The sequence below is a fragment of the Moschus berezovskii genome, chromosome 12, assembly GCF_049115385.1.
Source record: "Moschus berezovskii isolate FMDL1 chromosome 12, NW_MosBer_1.0, whole genome shotgun sequence".
Taxonomy (NCBI): Eukaryota; Metazoa; Chordata; class Mammalia; order Artiodactyla; family Moschidae; genus Moschus; species Moschus berezovskii.
Window position 1 is genome coordinate 14978520 of NC_142471.1, and position 20792 is coordinate 14999311.

The following is a 20792-nucleotide window of genomic DNA, read 5'->3' on the forward strand; positions in this document are numbered from 1 at the left end:
ACCAGAACTGTAGAATGTGACAACTGAATAAAAAACACACTAGAGGAAATTGACAGAAGATTAGATGATGTGGAAGAATGAAACAATGATCCAGAACACAGGGTAGTGGAAATCATTCAAGCTGAAATGAAAAAAGAAAAATGAATGAGAAAAGTTTAATTAAAATGTTAACAATTAAAGATAAGAGATAATCTTACAAGCAATGAGAGAAAAGAAACTATTTACTCAAAACGGAACTTCCATAAGACTATTAGCTAGTAAAGACAAATGTATCCTATTCATTGCAGCACTATTTACAATAGCTATAACATAGAAGCAACCTAGATGTCCATTGACAGATGAATGGATAAAGAAGTTGTGGTACATATACACAATGGAATATTACTCAGCCATAAAAAGGATCTCATGAGGCGGATGAACCTAAAGCCTATCATACAGAGTGAAGTAAGTCAGAAAGAGAAGGATAAATATCGTATACTAACACATATATCCGGAGAGGGCAATGGCAAGCCACTCCAGTACTCTTGCCTGGAGAATCCCATGGATGGAGGAGCCTGGTAGGCTGCAGTCTGTGGGGTCGCTAAGGGTCAGACACAACTGAGCAACTTCACTTTCACTTTTCACTTTCACACATTGGAGAAGGAAATGGCAAGCCACTCCAGTGTTCTTGCCTAGAGAATCCCAGGGACGGGGGAGCCTGGTGGGCTTCCATCTATGGGGTCACACAGAGTCAGACACGACTGAAGTAACTTAGTAGCAGCAACACATATATCGGAGAAGGCAATGGCAACCCACTCCAGTACTCTTGCCTGGAAAATCCCATGGGCGGAGGAGCCTGGTAAGCTGCAGTTCATGGGGTCGCAAAGAGTCGGACACGACTGAGCGACTTCACTTTCACTTTTCACTTTCATGCACTGGAGAAGGAAATGGCAACCCACTCCAGTGTTCTTGCCTGGAGAATCCCAGGGACGGGGGAGCCTGGTGGGCTGCCATCTATGGGGTCGCACAGAGTTGGACATGACTGAAGTGACTTAGCAGCAGTAACACATATATACAGAATCTAAAAAAGTGGTACTGATGAATTTATTTGCAGGGCAGCAATGGAGAAACAGACATAGAGAAGAGACTTATGGACACGGGGAGAGGGGAGGAGAGGGTGAGATGTATGGAGAGAGTAACATGGAAACTTACATCACCATATATAAAACAGATAGCCAATGGGAATTTGCTATATGTCTCAGGAAACTCAAACAGGGGCTCTGTATCAACCTATAGGGGTGGGATGGGACGGGAGATGGGAAAGAAGTTCAAAAGGGAGGGGATATGTGTATACGTATGGCTGATTCATGTTGAGGTTTGACAGAAAACAACAAAATTCCGTAAAGCAATTATCCTTCAATTAAAAAATAAATTAAGAAAAAAAAAATTATCAGCTAACTTTTCAGTAGGATTTTTTCATGCCAGAAGGAAGTGACATGATACAGTCATGGTGCTGAAAGCATAAGAAACCTACAAACAAGTATGCTTTATCCAGCAAGGTTATCATTCAGAATTGAAGAAAAGATAAACGGTTTTACAGCTAAGCAAATGCTAACAGAGTCCATCATCAATAAATCAGCCTTCAAGAAAATGTTAAAGGGACTTAACTAAGTGGAAAAGTAAAGATCAATATGAGAAATAAGAAAATTATAACAAGAAAAATCTCACTGGTAAAAGTAAACATATTAGTATAGGTAGTGGATCAACTATTTATAAAGCTAGCAGGAAGGTTAAAAAACAAAAGTAATAAAATAATCTTATCTACAATAAGTAAAGAATATACAAAATCAAAAAATGTAAAATACAACATCAAACACAAAAATGGGGGCGTGGCAAAAATACAGGGTTGTTAGAATGTGTTCAAGCTTAAGAAATTATTAACTTAGGATATGTACATATACATAAGTTGTTATATATGAACCTCATGGTAACCAAAACCTAATAATCTATAATAGATACACAAAAAATAAAGGAAAATAATCCAAACTTAGCAATAAAGATACTCATCAAATCATAAGGAACAGAGCAAGAGAAGATCAACAGAATAGAAAAGAATTACAAAAATAATCCAGAAAAATTTAACAAAATGGCAAAAAAGGCATACCTATTAATGATGAGACAGGGTGCTCAGGGCTGGTGCACTGGGATGACCCTGAGGGATGGGATGGGGAGGGAGGTGGAGGGGGTTCAGGATGGGAAACACATGTATACCCATGGCTGATTCATGTCAATGTACTACAATAATGTAAAGTAATTAGTCTCCAATTAAAATAAATAAATTAATTTAAAAAATAAAATGAAAATGGATCAAATGCTCCAATCAAAAAACATACAGGGATTTTAAAAAATGTAAGACCCATGTATATACTGCCTACAAGAGACTTACATCAGATCTAAGGACACACATGAACCGAAAGGGTGGTTATGGGAAAATATATTCCAAGCAAATGAAAAGAAAGCTGGGACAGCGATGTTTACAACAGACAATATAGACTTTATCGCAAAGACTATAACAAGAGACAAAAATGGCAGTAAGTAATAATAAAGGTATCAACACAACAAGAAGATACAAGACTTATAAATATTGTACCCAAACTAAGGTACCTAAATTTATAAAGGAATATTAACCTATATGAAAACTGACATGAACAGAATAATAGTAAAGAACTTTACTCAACTTACCTCTGGAAAGATCATCCATACAGAAAATCAATAAAGAAATACTGGCCCTTAAATGACACATTAGACTAAGAATTTCCCTGGTGGTCAAATGGTTCAGAATCTGCCTAGTAATGCAGAGGACATGCATTTGATTCCTAGTTGGGGAACTAAGATCTCACATGTCGCAGAGCAACTAAACCCTTGCAACTACTGAGCCCATACACTCTGGAGTCCATGTGCTACAACTAGAGAGTCCATGCACTGCAGTGAAGATCCTGCATGATGCAACTAAGATCCCGCATGCCCCAAGTAAGACCTGACATGGCCAAATAAATAAACAATAATAAGATATATTTTTTTAAATGTCACATTGACTAAACTGATTTTATAGATATATACCAAAACATTCCATTGAAAAATAGCAGAATACACATTCTTTTAAGTTCACATGGAACATTATCCAGGATAGATTACATGCTAGGCCATAAACAACTCTCAGTAAAATTCAGAAGATAGAAATCATACCAAGTATCTTCTCTGACCAAAATGGTATGAGGCCAGAAATTAAATACAAGAAAAAACTGAACAAAAAACCCCAAACATATAGCCTAAACGACATGCTACTAAACAACCAATGGGTCACTGAGGAAATAAAAAAATGAAATTGAAAGCTGAACAAGTGAAAATGTAAATACAACATTTCAAAATCTATGAGACACAGCAAAAGCAGGTCTAAGTGGGAAGTGTATATTGATACAGGTCCATTTCAAGAAATAAACAGAAAAGTCAAATAATAATCCAACCTCACACCTGGAGGAAACAGAAAAAGAAGGACAAATAAAACCCAAATTCAGTAGAAGAAAGGAAATAATATATACCCAACTGGAAATAAAAGACACACACACACACAAAAGAAAAACCAATAAGTGATTCTTTGAAAAGATAAACAAAATTGATCAACCTTTAGTCAGACTCATTAGGAAAAAGAGAAGTCACAAATGAAAAGTCAAAAATAAAAGAGAAGTTACAACCAACACCACAGAAACATGAAAGATCATAAGAGACTGCTATACACAATTCCATGCATACTCAGCTATGTCCGAGTCTTTGCAACCCCATGGGCTGTAGCCCACCAGGCTCCTCTGTCCACGGGATCTTCCAGGCAAGAATACTGGGATGGGTGGCCATTTCCTTCTCCAGGGGATTTTCCCAATCCAGGGATTGAACCCATATTTCCTGCGTTTCCTGCATTGTAGGTGGATTTTTTGCCACTGAGCCATCTGAGAAGCCCACTACAAACAATTAAATGCCAACAAACCATGTATCCTAGTAGAAATGGATACTATCATTCCTAAAAATGTACGATCACCTATAAGGAAGAAACAGAAAATCTGAACAGATAAATCACTAGTAATGAAATTCAATCAGTAATCAAAAAATTCCCAACAGACAAAATTCCAGAAATAGGGACTTCCCAGGTGGACCAGCGGCTAAGATACCACACTCCCAATGCAGGAGGTTCAGGTCAATTCCTGGTCAAGGAACTAGATCCCATATGCCACAACTAAGACCCAACAGAGACAAATAATATATTTTCTTAAAAGTTCCAAACGGTTTCACAAGTAAACCTGACCAAGCATTTACAGAAGTGTAAAACTCATCCTTTTTAAACTACTCCAAAAAAGTTTTAAGGAATATTTCCCAACTCATTCTACGAGGCCAGCCCTGATTCAAACATCAGACACCACACACACACACAATTACAGCTCAGTATCACTGATGACCCCAATATCACTGATGAGTATCAGTGTAAAAGTCCTCAACACCATGTCAGCAAGCCAAATTAAAAAATATATTAAAAGGATCATATATTATGTTCAAGGGGGATTTATCTTGGGGATGCAAGGATGGTTCAATAATAATGAATCTATGTGATATACTACATAAACAAAATGAAAGATAAAAATAATCACCTCACTGGATGTAAAAAATAAGATTTTAGCAAAATTTATCATCCATTCATGACAAATGCTCTCAACAAAGTGGGTACAAGGATCATACTGCAACGTAATACATCCCATATATGACAAATCCACAGTATGTATCACACTCAACAGAGACAAACTGAAAACACTTCCTCTAAGATTATAAACAGAAAATGATGCATACTCTCACATTTTTATTCAACAAACTATTGGAAATCTTAGCCACAGCAATCAGACAAGGAAAATAATTGAGACATTCTAAGGTAGAATGGAACAAGTAAAACTGTCACTACTTTCAGATGACAGGGTATTATATATAGAAAACATTGAGAATTCCACCAAAAAACTATCAGAATATTTAGATTCAGTAAATTTGAAGAATACAAAATTAATATACATAAATCTGTGGCATTTCTATGCACTAATAACACTATCAAAAAGAAAAATTAGGAAAAGAATCCCTTTTACAATTACATGAAAAAGAATAAAATCCTAGTAATAAAGCTAACTAAGAGGAAAAAATCTTGAAGGTATCTTTTAGCAAACACTGGGATGTGAATTTAAAATATGGACATAAATTTACTAAAAGAAAAATGTAACAGATATTCATCTGCAAAAAATAAATCTAACCGAGGAAGTGAAGGACCTATGCTCTGTAAATTCTAAGATACTTATGAGAGAAACTGAAGATGATACAAACAAATAGAAAGACATACTGTGTTCATAGACTGGAAGAATTAATATTGTCAAAGTGTCCATACTACATGAGGCAATCTGCAGATTAAATGCAATACCTATCAAAGTACCAATGACATTCTTCAAAGAATTAGAACAAATAATCCTAAAATTTGTATGGAACCTCAAAAGACAAAATAGACAAAGCAATCTTGGGGAAGAAGGATAATGCTTGAGATTACATGACCCCTGATTTCAGACTATGTTACAAACCTATAGTAATCAAAACAATGTGGTACTAACACAAACCGATATATACATAGATCAGTGGAAGGGAACAGAAAGCCCAGAAATAAACACGTTTACATGGTCTATGACAAAAGAGGCAAGATTATACAACAGGGAAAAGATGATGCCATCAATAAGTGGTGTTGGGAAAATTAGATTGCTTCATGAAAAATAATGAAACTCAATCACTTTTCACAGTATATATAAAAAATAAAATCAAAATCATTAAATACTAAAATGTAAGATGTGAAACCCAAAAATTATGGGAAGAAAACATAGGCAGTATGTATACTCTTTGGCATAGGTCTCAGTAATAATTTTTTGGATATATCTCCCCAAACAAGAGAAACAAAAATAAATAAACTGAATTATATCAAACTAAAAAGCTTTTGCACAGCAAAGGAAATCATAAAGGAAACAAAAAGGCAGCCTACTAAAGGGGAGATGTTTGCAAATGATACATTTGTTAGGGAGTTAAAATTGAAAATATATAAAGTTCTCATACAATTCAGTATCAAAATAAAATCAAGTAATTGGGTTAAAAATGGGCAGGAGACCTTGAACAGACATTTTTCCAAAAAGACATACATGTGGCCTACAGATATGAAAAATGACCAACATCACTAATCACCAGGGAAAAGCACATTTAAACCATGCAATACAATGAGCTATCACCTACCACCTGACTTAACAGCTGTCAATAAAAAGACAACATATAACAAGAGTTGGCAAGGATGTGGAAAAAAGGGAATATTCCTGTACGGTTGGTGGCCCTGTAAGTTAGTGCAGCAATCCTAGAAAACAATACAGAGATTCCTCAAAAAATTAAAAATAGAACTATCATATGACCTAGAAATTTTACTCCTGTATATTTCCCTGAAGAAAAAAAAACCACTAATTAGAAAGGATAATTCATGGCAATGTATGGCAAAAACCAATACAATATTGTAAAGTAATCAGCCTCCAAATAAAATAAATAAATTTATATTAAAAAAGAAAAGATATATGCACCTCTCTATTTGTTATAGTATTATTTACAATAGCAAGCTAAGTGTTCATTAATAAAGAAATAGATATGTAAATGGGATATGTGTGTGTGTATTCAGCCATAAAAAAGAATGAAATCTTGCCATTTGGAACAACATGAATGGATCTAGGGGGTACTATGCTAAGTGAAATAAGTCAGACAAGAACAGATAGCGTAAGACCTGTTATATGTAGAATCTAGAAAGACAAAACGAAGGGACAAAGTGAAAACAGATTCAGATACAGAGAACAAATGGGTGGTTGCCAGCAGGGAGATGGAGTAGGAAATGTTAACCCACTCCAATATTCTTGCCTGGAAAATTCCATGGAGAGAGGAGCGTGGCAGGCTGTAGCCCATTGGGTTGCAAAGAGCTGGGACGCGGCTGCACAAAGCACAACAGCAGCAGAGGGGAGAACTGAGTGTGGGACAGGGAAACTAGTGAAAGGGGAGAGAGGTACAAACCTGACTACAAGATAAACGTCACAGAGAGGCAGTACACGGCACAAGAAACACGCTTCATAATAACGTAGCAGTTTCACATCGGATTCCAGCTGAGCTATTTCAAGTCCTGAAAGATGATGCTGTGAAACTGCTGCACTCAATATGCCAGCAAATTTGGAAAACTCAGCAGTGGCCACAGGACTGGAAAAGGTCAGTCTTCATTCCAATCCCAAAGAAGGACAATGCCAAAGAATGCTCAAACTACCACACAATTGTACTCTTTTCACATGCTAGCAAAGTAATGCTCAAGTATGTGAAACAAGAACTTCCAGATGTACAAGTTGGATTTAGAAAAAGCAGAGGAACCAGAGATCAAATTGTCAACATCTGCTGGATCATAGAAAAAGCAAGAGAATCCCAGGAAAAAAAAAGAATCTACTTCTGCTTCAAGGACTACACGAAAGCCTTTGACTGTGTAGATCACAACAAAACTGTGTGAAATTCTTAAAGAAATGGGAATACCAGACCACCTTACCTGCCTCCTGAGAAGCCTGTGTGCAGGTCAAGAAGCAACAGTTAGAAGCAGACATGGAACAACCAACCGGTTCCAAATTGGGAAAGGAGTAGGTCAAAACTGTATATTGTCACCCTGCTTATTTAATTTATATGCAGTATACATCATACAAAATGCCAGGCTGGGTGAAGCACAAACTGGAATCAAGACTGCTGGCAGAAATATCAATAACCTCAGATATGCAGATGACACCACCCTTATTGCAGAAAGTGAAGAGGAATTAAAAAGCCTCTTGATGAAGGTGAAAAAGGAGAGTGAAAAGCCTGGCTTAAAGTTCAACAGCTGGGAAAAAAAAATCAACATTCAAAAAATGAAAATCACGGCATCTGGTCCTATCACTTCATGCCAAATAGATGGGGAAACAATGAAAACAGTGACAGACTTTACTTTCTCGGGCTCCGAAATCACCGCAGATAGTGACTGCAGCCATGAAATTAAAAGAGGCTTACTCCTTGGAAGAAAAGCAATGGCAAATAATGACAGTGTATTAAAAAGCATAGACATCACTTTGCCTACAAAGGTCTGTCTAGTCAAAGTTCTGGTTTTTCCAGTAGTCATGTATGGATGCGAGAGTTGGACAATAAAAAAGGCTTAGCACCAAGAACTGATGCCTTCAAAATGTGGTGCTGAAGAAAACTCTTGAGAGTCCCTTGGACAGCAAGGAGACCAAACCAGTCAATCCTAAAGGAAATCAACCCCAAATACTCATTGGAAAGACTGATGTTGAAGCTGAAGCTCCAATACTTTGGCTACCTGATGTGAAGAGCCAACTTACTGGAAAAGATCCTGATGCTGGCAAAGTTTGAAGGTAGGAGGAGAAGGGGATGACAGAGAATGAGATGGTTGGATGGCAATACCGACTCAATGTACGTGAGTTTGAGCAAACTCCGGGAGATGGTGAAGGACAGGGAAGCCTGGGTCCTCCAGTCCTGTGGTTGCAAAGACTCAGACATTACTAAGCAACTGAACAACAACAATTTTGCATGGAAACAGATGGGTACTAGACTTATTGCAGTGACATTATAGTGCATTTAAATGTCAAGTCACTAGGCTGTAAATGTGAAAGAAATGTAATGTTGTATATCAATTATATTTAAATAAAAAAGAATTATGTAAAACATTTCCAGTTCAACATATATTTACTAAGTGCGTTCTCAAACATTTTACTTTAAATAAGTTATTAATTAAAAATATTCTCTCATATGACTATTATATGTATATTCTATATGTATCTTATTTATCCATTTATTATAGATATTTTGGTGAATGATGGATATCTTGCTTGTTTCTACTTTTTGCTATTATGCATAGTACTATTATGAACTTTATGTATACACTTTTGGGTGGATATATGTTTTCATTTCCCCTGGGTCTTTAAAAGGTACAGTTTTTTTTTTTTCTTATTAAAGAAAACAGTAGTGACTCCACTGTTTATCATGTTATGACTCAGGTGGTAAAGAATCTGCCTGCAATGCAGGAGACCTGGGTTCAATCTCTTAGTCAGGAAGATCCCCTGGAGAAGGGAATGGCTACACACTCCATTACTCCTGCCTGGAGAATTCCATGGACAGAAGTGGGCTACAGTCTATGGGGTTTCAAAGAGTCAGACACGACTGAGATACTAACACTTTCACTTCACAGACCTAGTACTAAGAACTTCTCTACCACCTTATGCAATAATTCAGAAAAAAATATCTTAGGTAGCTGTTCCCATTTTCTCCTACTTAGTAGATGTCCAAAGAAGTTGCCCCCACAAAAGAGCAAAGGAAAGTGTAATGAAGTTTCAGTTATATCATCCATTCTTCCTTAGGTCTTTTGCCAGCGGTCCATACCTATCTCTCAGGTTTTTGACATGATTTTAGCTTTCTAACCATAGCTCAAAAATACCTTGTATGAATATTCATTTCATACTCTTACTCATCTTTTACCTAAGACGACTAAAAGGATTTGAGATATACAAAAGTATATCTCAAAAGGAACAAAAGTACCTTTAGAGAATCTATATCTCTTATAGATTGACCCACACAATCAAAGGGTACTTACTGATAAAGGTATAAGAAAAGAAGAATTATGTAGTGAGAAAAGCATGTAGCTGAAAGTCAGAGATCTGGATTCAAATCATGATTCTAACCCAGTGGCAGAATAACTCAAAACAAATTACTGTTTAGTTTCTGTGCCCAGGTTCATTCTCTGTAAAAAGAAAGCAAACAACACAGACCTCCCTAATCTTATAAAGATTAAATTTAAATATCATGAAATCGATAATACTGGATGCATTGCATGCTGTATGCACCTAACAAATGCTGGTCATAATTTTGTATTGCATAATTTTTAGTTTAAGAGTAAGTGATAATAAGATTTAGTGAAAAGAGTTTAGTAACTGCACTGAATTCTTATTCTACAGGCTATATATAATTTATTATCACCAACTTGAGAGGTTTAGAACTGTCATTGTACTGAGCTGTACACTGAGTTGCTCTGACAAATTATTGTGGGAAAGTTGTAAATGCTCTTTTTCCAGCAATTTGTTTTTTTCCCTTCCTTTCACACACTATAATAAAAAACTTGGAACACCATTCAACGGGACAGATGAGAAGAAGGTGTCTTCAAAAGTAACTACAGATAAGACTCCAGCAGCTTGGCCTCTGCCCAGAGTTTCATTAGTTAAATGTAAATACCCGCATTCAGCTTTTTCCACTGAGACTTAAATCCCTTCTAGTAATAGCATCTTCTATGTCTGTTATCCTTAGGAGAAATAAAATTAATTTCTCTAGGTTGAGTTCCTATTAATATCATCATAATGGGTTCCTGTCTTCAGTCATTGAATTTAAATCAGTTGGTCATGACCCAGCCCCATTTGTTTCAAGTTATAATTATGTTTGCCAAGTTAAGTTTATTCATAAATCTTCCCAGGTGTCCAAGGGTCTATATTATGCTCATAAATTTGTTAAGAATTGGAATGCAAATTTAAGCTTAGCAACGTTTTAGATTATATTTTCATTTATTCCACTTAACATTGTGAATTGCAGAGCTGGTAATAAACCAAAACATCTTTCATGATTCTGAAAAAATCATTGTGTTTTACAAAATTGCTCTCGAGTTGACGTTTCCTTTTTGCTAATGGGAAACAACATAAAATTTTCTAAAATAACAACTATTCTATAGCAATAAACTTTTCAAAGACCTTATTCATCACTATCGTTTCCGTAACTACAAATGTAAACAAATCTGTAATGCTTTACAGCTGGGGTCTATTAAAGAATCATTGTTTATCTCCTACAAATAAAATTTGTGTTGTAAAAAAATGGCATTAGGTAAGATCAAAATGCATAACTTAGAAGATTTTGAGGTATAGTAAATATACAATATTGTACTACTTGTATTCCCCAGGAAACCATCAACATAATTTTAAAAATTCATTAAAAAATTCATTCCTAATGGTTTTCTCATGCTCTTTTGAACTCCCTCTCTTCCACTCCTCTCCCCACTCTCCCTCGCCCCACTCGTCCCTTGGCCATCACTGATTTGCTCTGTGTCCCCCTAAATTTTCTTGCAGTAGGTATTTTTTTGTCTGCTTTCTTTCACTTAGTATAATTATTCTAAGATTCACCCATGCTGTAACATACCAGTTTCTTTATCAATCATGAATATTTCATGATTCATGAATAGTTCATAAATATTTGGGTTATTTTTGGTTGGGCTATTATAAATAGCTCTGTTGTGAACACTCGCCACAAGTCTTTATACAATCAAATCCATCTCATTTTAGGTAAAAGATGAATAAGACTGGCTGATTCATATAGTACATGAATGACTAATTGTTTAATAAATTGCCCATTTTTCAAAGTGGTTGCACCATTTTACGTTCTCATTAGTGGTATATCAGAGTTCCAGTATATCCACATACTTGTCAACACTTAGTACAATCAGTCTTTTAATTTCAGCCATTCTCACAAGTACGCAGCAGTAATTCTTTGTGGTTTGAATTTGTGTTTCCCTAACAGTTCATGATGTTGAGCATCTTTATGAATATTAATTGAGCATCTAAATGCTTAGCATCTGAATACTTACTTACATCTTTACTGAGTTGTCAGTTTTCTCACTATTGAATTTTATAAAGTAATTTATATATTTTGGATACAAGTTTTTTTTATCAGGCATATGAATTTATTTCTCCATCTGTGGCTTTTCTTTTCATTTGCCTAAAAGTACCTTTTGAAGATCTAAAGCTTTTCATTTTGATGAAGCTCAATTTTTATGAATTGTGCTCTTGGTGTCATGTTAAGGAAATGTCTGCCTAACCTGAGATCACAAAGAGTGTCTCTAAAGTTTTCTTCTACAAGTTTTATAGTTTCAGGTTTTACATTTAAATTTATGATCCATTTTGACTTAATTTTGTTACATAGAGCAAGGCATAGATTGAGGTTCCTTTCTTTGGGGAAGGTATAATGTTTCAGCATCATCTGTTAAAAAGACTATCCTTTCTCCACCGAATATCATTTGAGCCATAGTCTAGTATCAGTTTCCCAAATGTACGTAGATAAATTACCGTCAGAAAAATAAGACAGTTGCTTCTCAATCTTTTAGCTCATAAATTTTCTAATTTCCCTCTTGATCTTTTTATCCATAAGTAAACACATCAGTTATTTCAATTGCTATTCCCTAGTCACAATATGATGATGGATATTTTTCCTCCTTGGGAGTGAGAAGAATGAGAAGCAACAGTCTACTTTTGTGACTTTAATTCTGTTTGCCTTTGGTACTGTTTGTTATTCAGTTCAGTTCAGTTCAGTTCATTCGCTTAGTCGTGTCCGACTCTTTGCAACCCCATGAATCACAGCACACCAGGCCTCCCTGTCCATCACCAACTCCCGGAGTTCACTCAAACTCATGTCCATCGAGTCGGTGATGTCATCCAGCCATCTCATTCTGTGTCGTCCCCGTCCCCTCCTCCCACCCCCAATCCCTCCCAGCATCAGACTCTTTTCCAGTGAGTCAACTTGTCGCATGAGGTGGCCAAAGTATTGGAGTTTCAGCTTTAGCATCAGTCCTTCCAATGAACACCCAGGATTGATCTCCTTTAGAATGGACTGGTTGGATCTCCTTGCAGTCCAAGGGACTCTCAAGAGTCTTATGGACTGGGTGGATCTCCTTGCAGTACAAGGGACTCTCAAGAGTCTTCTCCAGCACCACAGTTCAAAAGCATCAATTCTTTGGCGATCAGCTTTCTTCACAGTCCAACTCTCACATCCATACATGACCACGGGAAAAACCATAGCCTTGACTAGACGGACCTTGGTTGGCAAAGTAATGTCTCTGGTTTTTAATATGATATCTAGGTTGGTCATAACTTTCCTTCCAAGGAGTAAGTGTCTTTTAATTTCATGGCTGCAATCAGCATCTGCAGTGATTTTGGAGGCCCCAAAAAATAAAGTCTGACACTGTTTCCACTGTTTCCCCATCTATTTCCCATGAAGTGATGGGACCAGATGCCATGATCTTCGTTTTCTGAATGTTGAGCTTCAAGCCAACCTTTTCACTCTCCTCTTTCACTTTTATCTTACAACAATGCGGTAACTGTTGCCACTATGTATATGATTATATTAATAACTGAGGTACTAACATCATCCTTCAGTATCTGCAAGACACAAACTGGGGCTTCCCAGGTGGTGCTAGTAGTAAAGAACTTGCCTGCCAATGCAGGAGACATAAAAGACGCAGGTTTGATCCTTGGGTTGGGAAGATCCCCTGGAGGAGGAAATGGTAACCCACTCCAGTATTCTTGCCTGGAGAATCCCAAGGACAGAGGAGCCCGGTAGCTTACAGTCCATGAGGCCACAAAGAGTCGGACATGACTGAAGTGACTTAGCACAGCACAAGACAGCAAGACACAAACTAAGGCATCAGAAACTCTCTCATGCACATGTGACATCCCTTCAGAAAAATCAGGCTGAAATGGCAGGGCGGCACACATTTCACAAACCTTTTTAAATGTTTATCAATCCTGAACAACAAACATATGCACAGAATTAAAAGTCTGCAGAAGTGAAAGAGGAAAGAAGGCGCAAGTAAAGGAAGACAAAGACAATAACAAGAGGCAAAGGCAGGATTGTGCCTGTCTCTACAGTGTGTTCTTCCGTAGCGCCTATTCCTGGAGAATCAACAATCCTTGGTATCATGTTAATAGTCAATCTTACACAGTACAGTGGCCAGATCATGAAGCGACTGTAAGATACTACTCTGAATACTTATATTCACACACACATATATCCCAGATCGAGTTTCTGAAATAAATATTTAGCTTTGTCTCACAAGAAAGCCGGAGAAGGAAATGGCAACCCACTCCAGTGTTCTTGCCTAGAGAATCCTGAGGACACAGGAGCCTGGTGGGCTGCCATCTATGGGGTCGCACAGAGTCGGACATGACTGAAGCGACTTAGCGTGTATGCATGCATTGGAGAAGGAAATGGCAACCCACTCCAGTATTCTTGCCTAGAGAATCCCAAGACAGAGGAGCCTGGTGGGCTGCCATCTACAGGGTTGCACAGAGTCGGACACGACTGAAGTGACTTAACAGCAGCACAAGAATGCTGTTGAATCACTTTAGGAAAAATTCTAACAATGACATTAAACTGACAGCTATTAAGAGTCTTTGCCATACTGCTATACCTTACTCATATTAAAAAAAATTTTTTTCTCTTTCTATTCAAATACCTACCTGATGAGAAATGAAGAAATAATCAGAGAGACTTCCCTGGTGGCCAAGTGGTTAAGAATCCGCCTGTTAATGCAGGGCACATGGGTTTGTTCCCGGTCCGGGAATTAAGATTCCACAAGCTACCTCACAACTACTGAGCCCGTACATCTGTGCTCCACAACTAGAAAGCCAATGAAATGAGAAGCCAGCACACTACAACCAAAAGTAGCCTCTGCTTTACGCAACTAGAGAAAGCCCACACTTGGCAACAAAGAGACCATGCCCTGCAGTGAAGACCCAGTGCAAACATAGAGAAAGAGAAGTAATTAGAAAACCTGACAGGTGAGACAAGTTAAATAACTTATTTAATTCTTATTATCCGCTAAATACTGGTGCTGATGGAAAAGACTCTATGTAAATAATACAACTAACCCTTTAACCTAGTCATCCATGTAAGTCGATGAGTGTACTGATAAATTCAGCTCCAAACGAACTGATTACTGTGTTTTCTTCTTATATATGGTTTTCATCAGGTAAGGTATTTTTCCTCCTTAGTACAAAAAGCTGAGGGGAGAGGGGTCACAATTTAAAAATCCTATATTATCATTATAAATAATGATAACTAGTTGACCTTCTATTCTTGTATCTAAACTTACCTGATGGTTATATGATCAGGACATCAATGTATGAGATCCATGTTTGGTACAACTTCATGAGCAAATGGCCAAAATTTTTCTATGTTACTTAGGAAGCTAGATATACTCAAGATGTGAATCATATTTTCTAAATAAGAAGATAATAAAAACAGAATATAGTTGCAGCCAATGGGTTTCTTAACAGCCTAGAGCAAAAGTAAACAATCATTGCAATTTTCAGTAGTATTTCATAAAACACAACTAAATTGTCCTTTGCTTTACACAGTACTTTATGTTTTTTAAACCTTGGTTACATCTGAAACCTCAAATCAAATTATTCTCACCCATAATTAACTCTGAGTCATGAGATAATAGAGAAATGTTTTTTTAAAAAAGGGACAACTCCACTGGGATCCTGTATATTTAATTATGAGGTATCTATTAAATAAAGACTCATAGTTCTTTAATGGCATTTACAAAAATATAACCACTATATATCTCAGAGCAACGTGCCCTTTGAGGTTTTGATCCCAAGTAGGTCATCCCAAGGGTTTTGTCTATATATGGCCAAAGACCCACCTGCTTGCATAGGACATCATTTAGCAGGCTCTCTTAATGATTCAAATAGGTCACTGCACAATTGATTTGTATGCGGCACATTCAAATAGACTGAATAAATTTGCCAGTTCCATTATGTTTGTTCATTTTTCAACTGCCAAAAGCTTGTACAATGTGTGCATATTTAAAAAGTGGCAAATAATAGTTTAGGACACACTTGCCCCAAAGTTTACATTTTTGTGTAGAATGAATATATAAGCGACTTTAGATACTATTAACTAAAAGAAAAGTCTTGACTGAGAAAGTGTAAGAAATGAGAAAGTCACTTTTCTGTTGCTTTGAGGAGAAAATCCCTATCTTTTGATACAAAGAGAGAATAGCTACAAATACTTACATAATGCATACCAGGTACCATGTTACTTTTTTCACATTTTACATTCATTATTGCATAACAGCTATATGAAATGGATTCAAGTATTATCCACTTTACAGGGGTAGAAAACTAAAGCACAGAGAGGTAAAATAACTTGCTCAACGTCTCACAGTAGTAACTGGCAGAGCTAGAATTTGGATCCCATCAGTTTGGCTTCAGAGCCTGTACCCTCAACCATTAGGCAACACTGCGTCTCCTTCCTTTTGCCTTCTAGTTTCTTCTTTCTAAATTTAGCTTCACTCTGATTTTCAGAGACTTTTCACCACTTCTATCCCTTTATCATCATGCCCTCTGACACAGGATAAGGTGGAATTGGTCAGAAAACAATCGAGAAGAAATGAGTACAATGATCAAAAACGTTTTTATATTTATTAATACAAGGGGCTAATATATAGTGAAAGATCAAACAGTAGCAATGGCAAAAGTTTTGTTGTTGTTGTTTAGTCGCTAAGTCATGTCTGACTCTTTTGTCACCTTATGGACTGTAGCTCGCCAGGGTCCTCTGCCCATAGGATTTTCCAGGCAAGTTTTAGGAAGTCAAAATTTTGAAGATTAGTTTCTCAAAACAAGAGAATACACTATCTCCCTGGATCTGAAAGAATGTAACATGGGCAATTTAATGATTTATCTGGGATCCCTGAGCTGACACAGAAATCCTCATTAAGTAAAGTGACTCTCTAAAAACACCAACTACTGGCTAATCATGTTTTAAATTTATTTCTGAAATCCTACAAATGGTAGTTTGAGTGATGGTGCTAGGGTGCAGGATTACCAGTGATTCAGAGGGACAGTTGTTTAGCTTTGCACTGGTGTGCTGATAAATGTTTTTTTTTTTTTTAATTGTCACCCTGCTTATTTATTTATTTATTTTATTTTTATTGGAGGCTAATTATTTTACAATATTATATTGGTTGGTTTTGCCATACATTGACATGAATCCGCCCCGGGTGTACATGAGTTCCCCCTCCCGAACCCCCCTCCCACTTCCCTCCTCCCCTTATCCTCCCTCTGGGTCATCCCTGCATACCAGCCCTGAGCATCCTGTAACATGCATCGACCCTGAACTGGCAATTCATTTCATATATGATAATATACATGTTTCAATGCCATTCTCCCAAACCATCCCAACCTCACCCTTTAACAACTAGCTGAGAAGAAGTAGGTAGATTCCTGATTTGTAGCACTAGTTACCTGATTTCTGTGAAATAAATGCTCCCACTATGGTCAATTTCAAAGCATCAACCTGACATTACTGAACACAGAGTTTAGAAGAGACATGCCACACCACAGTTTCATGGTGCTCCCTCCTGACAGATGAAATAGATGTCAGTAAACTCAAAAACACAAATAATAGTAAAATGCATTGCAATGATGTGTTTTGAGCATTTATAACCACTGTGCATACTTTATTTGTATATTTATATAATTTAATTTTTAATAATGGTTGTTTTTAGCAACCAGCTTGCAAAATTGCCAAAAATTTACTAATTAGTTCTTGTGAGCTGTTATGAACTGACAACACTCTACTGCTAACAAAATATATACAGATGACTTCACAGGCCATAATGTCAAAAATACAAAATCCACCAAATTTCATGAGCCTGTTATCAAGTATTTAATTATTGGTAAAACACATCTTCAGGCTTCCCTGGTAGCTTGGTGGTAAATAACCCACCTGCCAATGTAGGAGACACAGGTTTGATCCTTGGCTTGGGATGATCCCCTGGAGAAGGAAACGGTAACCCACTCCAGTATTCTTGTCTGGGAAATCCCATGGACAGAAGGAACCTGGAAGGTTGTATTCCATGGGGTCGCAAAGATTTGGACAGGACGCAATGCACAGGACACAACTTGTAGTTTTCTTACTGTAGAATCCAAAACCAAATTCTGTATTAAATCAATCCCTGAGAAGGCAAAGTGTTTATTAAGAATGTTCTCCTAGCCAATAATATTTAATATAGAAGGTGCTGTTTGGTAGGAAACTATTTTCCAAAGTTGCCTTAACTGAAACAACTCAGTGTTTAGAAATTCTATAATCACTAGTAAAGGAATATAGATCTGCTATCACAGACTAAATAACTGGCTGATAGCACACCATTGATTCTAAAAGAGATAAAGTGCAGCACAGTATTGAAAATCATGGACACCAGAGTTAGATAACTTGGCTTCAAACCCTGTTTCTTACACTCATCATCTGTGTGAAGCGAAACAAATGACTTACTTTGCGTCTGCTTTTTCCATCTGTCAAATGTGAATTAACATAGTATCTACTTCAAAAGACTCTCATCAGAATTAAATAAGTTAATATATGCAAGTTCTGAAAATAGTACCTGGCACATAATAAGCATGCGTTTAGTGACTGTCTATTGTTAAGAACAGAAAATCTATTCTTTTACTAGTTTTTACTTCTGATCATTTTTCTATAGCAGTTATAAAAGCCACTGTTGAGCACCTATTTCTGCTAAGCCTTTCACATATTTGTGTGGGCATGTGTGTGTCACAAGTGTATTTGTGCATGCAAGTGGAAATTAAAAGTGTTAATAACTCAGTTGTGTCCCACTCTTTGTGACCCCCATGGACTATAGCCCACTAGCCTCCTCTGTCCATGGAATTCCCTAGGCAAGCATATTAAAGTGGGCTGTCATTCCCTTCTCCAGGGGATCTTCCTGACCCAGGGATTGAACCCAGGTCTCCCACATTGTAGGGAGATTCTTTACCATCTGAGACACCAGGGAAGCCCATTGGTGTCTGGTTGCTCTTAATTTACAACCAAACTTAAGAAAAACTCCTATTACCTCTTCTTTATATATCAGGCTTCCCTGAAAACTCAGTTGGTAAAGAATCTGCCTGCATTGCAGTAGACCCTGGTTCAATTCTTGGGTAAGGAAGATCCCCTGGAGAAGAGATAGGCTACCCACTCCAGTATTCTTGGGCTTCCCTTGTGGCTCAGCTGGTAAAGAATCCGCCTACAATGCGGAAGACCTGGGTTTGATCCCTGGATTGAGAAGATACCCTGGAGAAGGGGAAGGCTACCCACTCCAGTATTCTGGCCTAGTGCATTCCATGGACTGTATAGTCCATGGGGTCGCAAAGAGTCGGACATGACTGAGCGACTTTTACTTTCACTATAGGTCAGAAAATATGAGTTTTAGTGAGGTAACATGACTGTCACAGCTTTCAGAGTTAGTAGGTGGTGACTATAATGTTTAAACTCAGTACTTTCTACCTCCAAAGACTGAATGTACCTTTTCCCCTATTTAACACTGCCTCTCTAAAATTTGATGCTCTTGTTCACAACCTATTTCTTGAAATAATCTTCCCATGGTTGCTGTGACACTTCGTTTCTTCTGATTATCTTGATTCTATTTCTACGTAATCATCCCTATCTCAAAGAGTCATAGCCACACATTATAAACCATATTCACAAGATATTTACTGTATGCATGTCTATCTCTGTGTCCAAATTTATAAAGACAACGTTCATAACAGAGTGGAACTCATTCAAATAACCTTAACTTGATCACATCTACAAAGATCCTATTTTCAAATAACATCACATTTTGAGGTTCTGGGGGTTATAACTTCAACATATGAATTCTTAGGGTAGACATCATTCAACTCATAGCAATGCTTAAACCTACACTTACTTTCTCACAATGAGAAATTTCTGTTTTGGATTTTATTGTCTATCCATGATTCTGTCCTGGGCTTTCATTTAAAAATACATAGATTTGAAAAAAAAATAAAAAGTAAACTTTTCAATTATTTATTTACATCCTATCTCTTCCAAAGTGAATTTGAAATAATTTACAAGAAAATGACAGACAAGATGTATATAATAATAAATGTGGAGATATAGAATTGGCCAAAATATTTGGGTTTTTCCATAAGATGTTACAGAAAAATCCAAATGAATGTTTTGGCCAACCCAAACACACAATGCTGTGATAAACACAGGGATGAACATATCTTTTCAAATTACTATTTTAATTTCCGTTTTCTTTTTTTTAATTGGAGGCTAATTTCTTTGCAATATTGTAGTGGTTCTGCCATATATTGACATGAATCTGCCCCGGGTGTACATGTGTTGCCCATCTTGAACCCCCCTCCCATCTCTCTCCCTATATCATCCTTCTGGGTCATCCCAGTGCACCAGCCCCGAGGATTCTGTATCATGCATCGAACCTGGACTGGCGATTCATTTCACATATGATAATATACATGTTTCAATGCCATTCTCCCAAATCATCCCACCCTTGCCCTCTCCCACAGAGTCCAAAAGACTGTTCTATACATCTGTGTCTCTTTTGCTGTCTCCTATACAGGGTTATCATCTTTCTAAATTTCATATGTATGCGTTAGTATACTGTATTGGTGTTTTTCTTTCTGGCTGACTTCACTCTGTATAACAGGCTCCAGTTTCATCCACCTCATTAGAACTGATTCAAATGTATTCTTTTTAATGGCCAAGTAATACTGCATTGTGTATATGTACCACAGCTTTCTTATCCATTTGTCTGCAGATGGACATCTAGGTTGTTTCCATGTCCTGGCTATTATAAACAGTGTTGCGATGAACATCGGGGTACACTTGTCTCTTTCAATTCTGGTTTTCTCATTGTGCATGCCCAGGAGTGGGATTGCTGGGTCGTATGGCAGTTCTATTTCCAGTATTTTAAGGAATCTCCATACTATTCTCCATAGTGGTTGTACTAGTTTGCATTCCCACCAACAGTGTAAGAGGATTCCCTTTTCTCCAAACCCTCTCCAGCATTTATT